The sequence below is a fragment of the Protopterus annectens genome, chromosome 2.part0 (genome assembly GCF_019279795.1).
Source record: "Protopterus annectens isolate FY-2018-M chromosome 2.part0, PAN1.0, whole genome shotgun sequence".
In the NCBI taxonomy this organism is placed as follows: domain Eukaryota; kingdom Metazoa; phylum Chordata; order Ceratodontiformes; family Protopteridae; genus Protopterus; species Protopterus annectens.
In genome coordinates, this window is record NC_056728.1 from 909,463,427 (window position 1) to 909,475,161 (window position 11,735).

Consider the following 11,735-nt stretch of genomic DNA (forward strand, 5'->3'; position numbering starts at 1 on the left):
AACTAGGTATTGATGGACTGATAAGGTAGATAGCTGCATGGCTTACAAATAGGACATGGCAAGTATCACACACCAAATGGACAGTTGAAATCCTTGGTTATAGTCAATGTGTTCCACAGGGCTCTGTCCTAGATCCTTACTTGTTTAGATTGTATCTTTCAGGTCTTACTTTTTCATCTGAGGTCTTCTACAGTCTATATGCTGATGGCCTGAAATTGAGTAAACTGATTACAATTGTTACAGAAAAGGCATGTCTGCAAAATAATTTGACTAAATTAACCATTTGGGCACAGGAGAATAATATGTTGATAAATACATCAAAAACTAAGCATATGAGATCTGGGAGACATAAAATGAAAGATGAATATTTAATACAGCACACAGTGATTAAAACTGTAGACTTATTTAAGGACCTGGGTATATGGGTAGATTCAGCTATGAGTTTTTCTAATCACATCAGCCAATTGGCTAATGATAGTTAAAGAACTATAAGTTGTATAAAAAGATTTATAAAGTCTAGGAAATCAAACATAATGAAGTCATTTTTTGTTAGTTACATTAGACCCAAACTTGAGTATGGAATAACAATATGGAAACCCTATAGGAAAACAAGAATGAATAAACTGGAAAGAGTACAGCGGAAATATACCAAGGGCATGGATGTGAAAATCTAAGTTATTATGAAAGACTAAAATATCTGAACTTCTACAGTGTCTCTTACAGATATTTAAGAAGAGATCTTAATCAGGTATATAGGGCATTTAGGGACAACTACCTCTGGAAATGTTTGGGGTTATCAAAAAGTACTAGAGAATCATCAGACAACCTATGTAGAAGGTTCTATAGGAATGAGAAGTGTACTAATTGGTTCTCTGACAGAGTAGCTGATGCTTGGAACAGACTACCAAATTACATTAAAGCAAGTTCTAGTTTAGATATTTTTAAGAGCAGCCTGGACATTTATTATGGGAACAAGTGTTTTGGTATATTGGCAAGCTAGAAGTGCATTAATGCCCGTACTTGAAACATTTGTATGTATGTGTATGTATGTAGGGGGAGGGGATGAGAAACAATTTGTTTAACAGCAAGATTGCAGTTTGAATTTAGCAGCTCAAATGAAAAAGTTTGCCCTTTTAGAAATACTCCAACCTTCTTTTAAAAGGATTATGCCCTAAATCAGTTTTCTGTTCCTCCAAGATACTTTGCAGTAATAAACAAAAATGTAACTAGAATCTAACCAATAAAGGAAAAGTTTTGCCCTCATCTGCAATATTCCAGCCTTGTCTGAACAAGTTCTGTACATTGCCCCACCCCTGCTTCTTCTTCTTTTAAAAAAAATTAACATCAATAAAATTGAAATGGGTACAGGTTTGCTAGCTTCAAGCTGATATTTTCTATATTAAAGCTTAGAACTATGTTAGTAAGTAAGTAAATAAAGTAAATAACAATCAGTGCATAGGGTCATCAACTGCAATGCATGGACTTTTGATTTTGTTGGGGTGGAGGTTAAGAAGCCTCCATCTTAGATGCATCTGTCATGGGGTCCTGAACCAAGAGTTTCTAGAAAGATTACTTTAAACTTGATGCTTACATCCATATGCTTCATACAATCAAACTTCTATTTACTATAGACTATTGTTTTCAGCTGTGGCCTGTGTTATGCCTAAAAAGGGTCTTCAGACCTGAGCACCTACCTTGTGATGAAATGTGTAAATAAAATACAATGAAATGAACATCAGTGGTTGTGTCTTCTCATGAAACACTGCTTGACTGACCCTTTCAACCACCAATCAATAGGGCATGTACCCAAGGCCTGGATATCTGTTGCTGTGGTAACTGTCTGAGAATGTGGGCCTTCCACTGCTCCTGTGAATTATAGATCAAGTATCCTTTCTTGTGTCATTCTGGAATATAAATGATCATATAGTCATGGAATCTGTACAATTAATTATACTGTTAGCCTACAAGCTTTTGACCTAAAGCAGGTTGGGGTTAAAGCAAGGTAAATTCTGACAAGATAATGTATTGCACTTCAGCAGTTTGAGTTTGAAACAGGTATATCATCCAGAATTAACCTGTTGTACTTCTTTACTGAGATTGCAGAGGCACTGGGAAAATGCAAGTCTGTACACACTAACTACTTGGATCTGGCCAAGGCCTTTGATACTAAACTCACTGTGGCATTATAGAAAGACAGGAACAGTTGAATATAAAGGCTAACATATTGATGATGAAACATGTTACATCATCAATATGATAATTTGTTGATGTAACAAACTGATATTTTGATAAGTTACTCACTGAATATATTGTACAAAATGTTATCTGTTCATCCAACCCAGGAATGGGAAATGCTGCTAACTGATATTTCTATCTATTGTAACACCTCTACCATCCTATTGTAAACATTTTTTTCTATTATGCATTGCCATATTTTTTCATCTCTATTGCATTTTGTAATTTCATGCTCTTGTAATTTGTATGTTTTTTATTATGTTATGTTTTTATGGAGCTTTTCTCCCCAGGTCTCCACTGAAAACAGACACACTCTGTCCAGTCAGACTATCCTGGATAACTAATATTAAATAAATAAATAAATAGTTTTGATTTATTAAATGTTTTTTAACGTGTGTGTGTATGTGTGTGTGTGTGTGTGTGTGTGTGTGTGTGTGTGTGTGTGTGTATGTGTGTGTGTGTTCTGAGTGAATCATGTAATGGAGAAATGTGGAGCAGAGATGGACTGATACTTGACTTCTTGGGGGAGAATTTGGTAAATGCAGAGGACTTGTTACAGCATTGTGGTATACTGGGCTGAGATGCTAACCAGATGTGTCTCCTTAACTGTAGAAATACTTTGGAGAGCTGTGGTGAGGCCACATGGTTCACCAGTACACTGAGTATGTGTGTATTCATCTGTGCTTTGTAGGAATGATGTAATGTAGACCAGAGCTACACTGATACCTACTTCCTGCAGTGGAGGGGTACAATCTGATCTGAGTGTAGTGGTCTTTCTGCAAGAAGTGGGGGGGGGGGTCTGAGCCGAAATCATCACCACCTGGGTGTGTTTTTGTTTAGTCTGGTTGTGGTAACAAAAAATAATGGAACACAGCTGGACTGAAACCTGTCCCATTTGGGAAACTTCTGGTTTCAGCTCAGTGGTTTGATGCAACATTTGTGGGGAGTTAGTTGTCAGTAGCTGTGATCCCCCTTAGCTGTTGCATCATTTTGTACAGAGGTGGTTAAAGTATGTGTGAATATGTGTATATTTAGTTTGGATGATATAACACAAAATGATGGTGCAGAGATGGACTGGCACCTGCCATGGTGGCGGATCTTTGATTGTCATGGAATGGACTTGCAGCAACAGCTGCAGTCATCCTTAGCAGTTAAAGCATTGTTTTGTGGTTAGGTGTTCCAAGGACCATTGGTGTCTTGTTGTGTGGATGAACGATGTAATGGAGACAGGTGCTTTATTTTAACTTATCTGCATTACTCATAGCATCTGCTTGATAATGTCATGCCTGTATGCATTAAGAAGTGCATGTGACAGAACTGAATAACTTGTATTTTGTCAATTGATGGTACGGGATTAAGATGGCATATATGGGAAGAAATGTGAAACTGCAATGTATGCTACAGAATTTAAACTTGTGTGTGTTGTCATGCATGTGATGTGTGGAAGTTGCTTACAGTGTGTGTGTGTGTGTGTGTGTGTGTGTGTGTGTGTGTGTGTGTGTGTATGTTTTGGGATTGTAGAAATTGTGCCCTTATGGTGCTAAATGCCATATTTTACGCATGTTACACATGTATGGAAGCTTACCAGTGTGATGTTTTTGCTGACATTGCTATTTGCTATGGTCATTGATCCATCAGGTTGCTGCATTGGCCTGACTTCAGGAGTTTGGTTTGGCACATGGGCATCGGCGTAGCCATTGTAAAAAAATGCTTAATGGCTCATTCATGGGTGGTACGTTGTGTGTGCATGTGTGTGTGTGTGTTTGTGTGTGCATGTACATGCTATTTTTGTTGTAAGTGAAAACTGTGGAACACAGCTACACGAACAGGTACCTCATAAGCCAATGGGTTTGCCAGTTGATATCAGCAGTGTGCTAACTGCTGTAGTTCTGTGTCATCAAGACCAGACACTAACATGTGTTGGTTCATTTTAGCCACTGCAGCAATTTATTTATTTACCTTCTTTTTATTTTACTTTATTTTGGAGGGTTGGCATAATGATTAAGGCCTTAAAATCACAGACACAAGGTACTTGGTTGTAATAGTCTTTAGACTAATAGCCTGTTGTTTACCTAGGAACCTATTAAGAAAATAAAAAGGTGGTGAGCGCTCCATGGGTCACTGAGACTCCTTGGGTATTAGTTGATCAGTGAGTTAATGTCTGTCTTTTTTGCTTCTTGTGGTGGACATCAACAAAGTGGCTATGGTGGATGATGGACAAAAATAACTTAAAAAAGTGAGCAGAGCTCTGAGTGGAAGATGTTGTGGACTGTGAAATAAGACATAACAATAGACAGTTCACAGAGTTAGAACAGGCTATGTTGAAACTGTTATTTTGTCAACTGCAAACTGCTTCCAAATGACAGCAGTGTAAACATGCTGGCTCAGATAGTCGCATGTTTTTCACTTCTCAAGAAACTGTCAGAAATTTGGATAGCAGGGAAAATAACTGGTAGTTGTGGTATGTAGATTTTAAAGCACTATTTATTTATTTATTTATTATTTATTACAGTTTGATAACCGGGATAGTCCACTGGGCCTGGAAGAACCCGTTTTCAGTGGAGGCCCAGGGAGAAAAGCTCCACAGGATATAGACAATTTTACAATAGTTATACAAAAGTAAATAAAGTAGTAGAACAGTGAAAAATACACAGATAATATACAATTTGTTAAAAAAAGTCATAACATTTCAAATCCTAGGTAATGATTTACAAAAGTGAGATTCATGTAGTCTAAATATATTAAAAGTACTGGCATTTCAGATGAAAAAAAACATGTAAGTAAAACATTTATGTACAGATAAAAAAACAAGCTTTTTTTTTTGAAGTTAGAAATATGAAGAGAGGGACAGAGAGAGGATGAGGTGGGAGAGGTAAAAGGTGATAAATAATGGAGAAAGGAAGTGGGCTGGGGGAAGTTTATGAGGTATAGGGTAGGAGAGGAAGTAAAGGCAAAGGGTAAGAGAGCACAGTGATAGAAGGATGAGGTATATAGTGCATGGGAGATGGTGTTAAAGAGTTTATGTGGTAGGGGTACAGGAATATTCCCACTTTGAAAGAAGGTGAGATTGGAGAAGAGTTTTGAAGTTTGAGTGGCTCTGAATATTTTAAAGGGTGGTAGGGAGAGAATTCCAGAGTTTAGCTGTAATAGTAGGTGGCCAGGGGGTCGACGAGGCTTATATATTTATTTATTTATTTTATTTTATTTATTTTATTTTTATTTTATTTTACATTTGTTAACCGGGGGTGTCTGACTGAGCCGAAAAGGCCCTTTTTCAGCAGAGGCCCGGGAAGAAAAGCTCCACAAAGAAAAATTACAGACACATTTAGTTATTTAGACATAATCAGTATACACACAAATTACAAGAGACATGTTTTTACAGTGGTATGTGGCACAAACAGTTACAGTGGAGAGAACAATGAAAAAATATATTCATTTTAAAAATAAAGGTAAGTAATAGATTTGTGGTGTACAGCTGAACTTTGGAATGTAGGTAGAATACATACATAGTACACAGGTACAGTACATACATTGTAGATTAGCCAGTGTTTGTGAGTAAGATTGAAAAACTATTATAAATTGCTCTAGATTTAATATGCATATGTTATCCGCTTTCACTAGCCTGGGGAGCAATCATGGCACTGCCAACTTTGCTTGAGATGTTGCCTGATGAGGTCTTTAAAGGAGGCTTTGGATGATGTGTTTTGAATGCTAGTAGGGACAGAGTTCCTTGCTTGGCCTGTAAGTCTAGCTGAACATTAGTGAATAGGGGGGGGGGTGCCGTACATAAGTACATGTTTAGAAGTTTGTGGTTTTCTGATCTTAGAGAGCGGTTGGAATGTAGGGGGTTAAAGAGGTGGGCAGAGAAGGACAAATAAAAGGTTTGAATATGAGATTGTGAGCAGTAGTAAGTCTAAGGAGTTTGAGGTAGTTAGGTGGTTCAAGCCATTTCAGGGAGTGGAGAGAGAGAGAGAGACAGTGATGAGATGAGTTGCTGGAGTTGGTGGCAAATTTGGAGATTTTATTGTAACAGGCTTCCAACTTAGCCTGTAAGTCTAGCTGAACATTAGTGATTGGGGGGGGTGCCGTACATAAGAGAGGGAAGAAGGTAAGTAGAGGTAAGGGTCTGTCTGGTGGATGGGGTAAGGTAATGATTGTGTCTATACAGGAGACCTAGTTTTTGGTGAGTTTTTTTGGTATTAGTTTGGAAATGGATGTTAAATTTTAGATTTTCATCAATTATGACACCGAGCAGTTTGGTATGTGATACTATTTCTATGGGTCTGTTATTCTGAGAAGCCATTGTAAAAGAGCTTTTGTCTATATTGGTGTTTCTGGATGGGGAGAAGATCATTAACTTTGTTTTATTGGCATTTAAGGTGAGGTGATTACTATGCATCTATGATTCGGTATTAGAGAGGGCTAACTGAGTTTTGAGAAGTAGGTCGGAGGGGGTGTCTGCTGTACAAATAATGGTTAAATCATCAGCATATTGAATTAGTGTGGCATGGATGAGAGACTGGTGGAAGTTATTAATGAAGATGTTAAAGAGGAGGGGGCCTAGGATGGAACCCTGAGGAACTCTGGTAGGGATGTATAGAAAGGAAAAATTTGACTTTTTTTCATTTGACGGCTTGCTGTCTTTCAGAGAGGTAGCTGGTGAACCAAATCATGGTGGGAAGGGGGAGGTTGAGAGACGAGAGTTGGGATAATAGTACTGGGTGAGAAACTGTATCAAAGGCTTTGGAGAGGTCAAGGAACAGAGTACAAACTATTTCCCTAGAGTCGCAAACAAGGTTTATGGAGTCTAGAAAAGAGAAGAGGGCAGTGATGGTACTATGTCTGAGATGGAAACCATGTTGTGTAGGGGTTAGTAAATTATTTTGGGTCATATAGGACATTTATTGACCTACTGACATTAACTGAGCTAGAAAAAGTGTGGACGTTGTTAAGGACAGTGACGGTTGTGCTTAGGGAGGAATTTAATGAGTAACATTCAGAAAGATGCATAGCATAAGTATGTATGAATGCATGCATAAAAAGCTATAGTGATAAAAAAATAGAAGATGATGTCACAGACTTGTCTGAGAGGTAGCCAATTTTAAGATTGCATTGTTACTTAAAGCTGTGTCTGAAATCAGACCATTCTTTTGATGACAGAGTAGTGTAGCCTTCCTCTGACATAACCAGACCCGTGATCAGCCAGCATGAATTGTAATCTGTGTATTTTACAGGACACAGTTTCACAGTTAAAAAAAGAAAACTAATGTATATTAATGATTGATACAGGTATTTTGTAACATTATTTACTGTGAAAGTACTATTCATATGACAGGAGTAAGGAGATAGATGAGGAAACACTTTTACTGGCACATCAGGCAGACTGATCTATCTGCTGTGCATAAAAGACTAATTAACTTAGTCTTCCAGGCCAGGAAATGTAATACTCTAGCTGTTGAGGGAGCGAATATAGGAGGAGTAATTTGGGAAGGAAAATAAACTTACTAAATGTTCACTCTATAAAAAGTCTGTTATCTCAGCAATTAGTAGATACTTTGGGAAGCTTTCTTCAGACAATCCCCCGGATTTACTAATCTCCCGTGCAGGACTAGCTTAGTCCTGCATGGAAGTGGCCATGCATATTAATGAGGCACACTGCCTGAGCTCCTAATCTTACACGGAGGGTGTAAGAGTGCAGGGGACATGTCTGAGAGCAGAGCTCTCAGAATATACACGCCCCCGCAATGAAGAACAGCAGAAAGGCCTACGAAATGAGTGAGAACACTCATAGGTGTCCACATATCCCAAGTAACATTTCTCCAAGTGTATAACAGCAATAGCAGATACAAATAAAATGAACAAACCCTTTTTTTTATTTTAAAATCCGATGAAACCTAACCGTAGGTGCGTGGGTGTGCCCATCGCTTAGCTACGGTTAATGCAGCTTAAATGGCTGAAGAGGATAACAAAGAAGATATATGCAAATTAAGCAGCATAGTAATAGTGTAGTGGGCAGAGCATTCACCTTACGAGCAGGCATTCCCAGTTTGAGTCTCACTGCAGCACATTCCATTTTTCATGGCAAAGCACGTTATGACCAATATTTTTGTTGCATAATCCACTAAATAACATATATTTGTGCACTGGAGTACTGCATTAACTGCACATGTGAGGTGTCAGTGTCATAATGAATAAAGCACTAGTAAGCAAGTTTAAGCACCAATAAGCAGTAGTAAGCATATTTAAGCACTAGTAAGTGAGTTTATGCCCGTTTGCGTGGGGGAAAGCAATGCCTACACAGGTTAAGCAATTTTGAAGCTAACTCTGTATAAGCATGTGTAACCGGAGGACAGCAGTGCTTACCCTCATGCAAACATACGCAAACCCGCTTACAACTGCTCAAAAGTGCCTTTATCACTCTGTATCCAATGGCCCTTGTTCTACCCAGCAACAAAATAAACAGCCTTGCAGTTCTTGAACCCAGGACCCTATACGCTATAGTCACAGCATTTAACCACCAAGCCATCACAGCAGTACAGAAGAATGAGGTATCAACAAACAAGTCCTCACTATAGTGAAATTAAACTGAACCTGTGAAAGGAATTGGTATACAGTCATATGTTCCATAACCCACTACATAACATAAATATGTGAACTGGAGTACAGCAGTAAGCCCAGAAGTGAGGTGTAATAGTAACAGAGTGTTGAAGTCCCCAATAAAACACAAGGACCCCATACAGTGTACGGACACGTTAATCATGGATACCAGACAGCTATATAAGATGTAATGAATAAGAAATGAATGCCAAAAAGAAAATAGAATGCAAAGTCTAATGTAAGCAATGCTAAGCATTGCACAGGCCAGCTTAGGAGGTGTAAGCAATGTGTAGGCCAGCTAACTCATTGTGCCCAGTGGTATACCCCTTTAAACAATGCCAACCTTAGGTAACCAGGTTTGCCCATAGCCTAGCCTTTTCAAAACCAGCCAATCATGGAAAAGTGTAGGAAATCAGCCCTATTTAAACCCAACAGGTGGGAATACATCTCATAACTGGTTGTAGCTTCCCCTTGCAGGCACCATGTCAGGAATGGGAGAGGGTGTGCGCTTTCGGGTGCAGCGCTGGTGCATCCAGGAATCCAGAGTCATGGCAGGACTCCTTGTCAAAGACCATGAGCAAAGACTGCTGCAGGGCCAGTACCAGGGTTCCCAATATAAGGCAGATGCCTGGGACCGTCTCGCCCATGACCTCACCAGTGCCACTGGCATACCCTGAACTGGTGAGCAGGTCAGGCATCACTATGCTGACCTGAAGCGGCATAAGGGGGACTTCTTGGAGCAGTGGATCCAAGAGGCTAGAATGGCAGGGGATGTCCCAGCTGTGTGTAAGTATCACCCCACTATGTGTGTAATAATTGCCAGCTCATGTATATTATAGATAGGTATGGCTAGATATTCCTCTTATGTCCCCCACAGCTGCAGTGGAGCAGGTCATGAACCAGAAGGCCCATGGAAGTCGCCTGGCGAGGTTGGGATGCGAGGCAGGTCAGTAATACTCATGCATTTACTGTCATAGGAAATAAATCTAAAAGTATTAGTAAATTAATTGCCTGTATAAAACCTGTATTGTTTAAGGCAAGTACTGCATATACCAGAGAATATGGCAGGAAGAGTCTCATATAGTTTGTATGTAAATAAAAGCGTAATAGCCTGACAATAAAAGTCTAACGGCTGGACTGCATGTCTGGTATCATATGGTAATGTAGATTTACAATCATGTAATAGTACTGTTGTATTAAGCACCATTACCCATACCGTGCACCATAAATAGAATGTGTAGGAATGCCTGTATATGACTGGTGTAATCCCCAGAGGCCATTTAGTAAAACTGAGACACAGAGACAGAAAACAGGGAAAAGGTAGACAACAAAACCCAAATAGCGCATGCAACTGAGATGTGAACTACTGTATTTTTAGCATACAGGACCATGGTTTGAATCTTGGCAGTGGGAGTAGTCTGCATACAGAATCATACCCCACAACTATACAGATATGTCCAGAATGACCAGTAAAGTGACCCATATCTGTTGCCTGTCAACCTGTCCCCCTGGGAAATCAGTGGGATGATCCCAGATGTATAGGCAACAAACAGGAAATACAACTGATTGACAAGCATCTATGAGAACAAAGCTGACACACTAGCAACTCCCCAAAACCTTATGAGAGTAAGAAGCCATGTATGTCCCATTTACACCCCCATGTTGTCAAGCTGTGGCCAGAGTATGTACAGTAACAGAGTGAGATATATCTGCTGCCTATCCCCTTGGGAAAACTGTGGGATGATCCCAGACGTTCAGCCAGCAAACAGGGAATACAAGTGATTGTCAAACATCTATGAGAACAAACCTGTCACTGTAGCAAGTCCCAAAACTGTTAGGAGAGTAATAAGCCAAGTATGTCCTAGCTACACCCCTATGTTGTCAAACTGTGACCAGAATGTGTACAGTAACAGAGTGAGATGTATGTGCATAATATTAATGTGCAATCTGGAGTTTTGTGTGGCAACATTCAGGTAGTGCTAACAAATATTGCTCCCACAGGTACGTCAGATACGAACACTGTGCTGAGAAATAAAAACCTTTATACCCTGTACTGGTACTGTTTACTCTGGTATTGTAGGGAATAGTGAGTGTTGCAGTTTCTCTGAATAATAAAGTATCACTGATCACTGTCACCCACACTGTGCTATATAATATAACTGTCTAGGAAAGCATGTATATGTGTGTGTCAGGACACTAAAGGTTGAAGAGGGCAATAGTCTAGATATGTCCTGGTACACCTGCATGTGGTCAAGAAATGGCCAGAGTCTGTGCAGAAAGAGTTGGATAGCTATGTGCTCAACATCAACCCGGAATCTGGGAGTATGTGTAGAAACAGTTAGTATTAACAAACATTCCCTCCACAGGTATACCAGGTAAGAGGTGTATACTGCAGGTAAAACCAGTTCATGTATAATGATGGCGATAGCCATATCACTGTCCAAACTAAGGCTATATGGTGGTATAGAAATACTTGTAAGATACAGATAACAGCACTGACTAGGAAAGTAATGTGGACTACAGGACTATACTAATTGTTAACTGACATCTTTCTCTCCCCTCACCATATCTCCAGTAATAAACTACATACCCACCTCAACTGGTATTCAATGACTCCAATGTTCTGATTATGTCTATTGGTTGATATATATTTATATTTTATTCCATGCATGTGCTATATTGACTTATTCCAGCATTGGTGGCATGGTGCCATCAATGTACCTGCATGCTGTTGTTATTACCACTGTGGTCCCATATATGCATGTGTTCTGTTTGCTATGCAACTGTTCCATATCTGGTCTCTGGGTTAATGGGAAAATCTATGCATGCTGTTATACCTAACCCTGGAATGTGTTGATTATTACTAACCCACATATGATGACAAAATCTAAACACTACAGCAC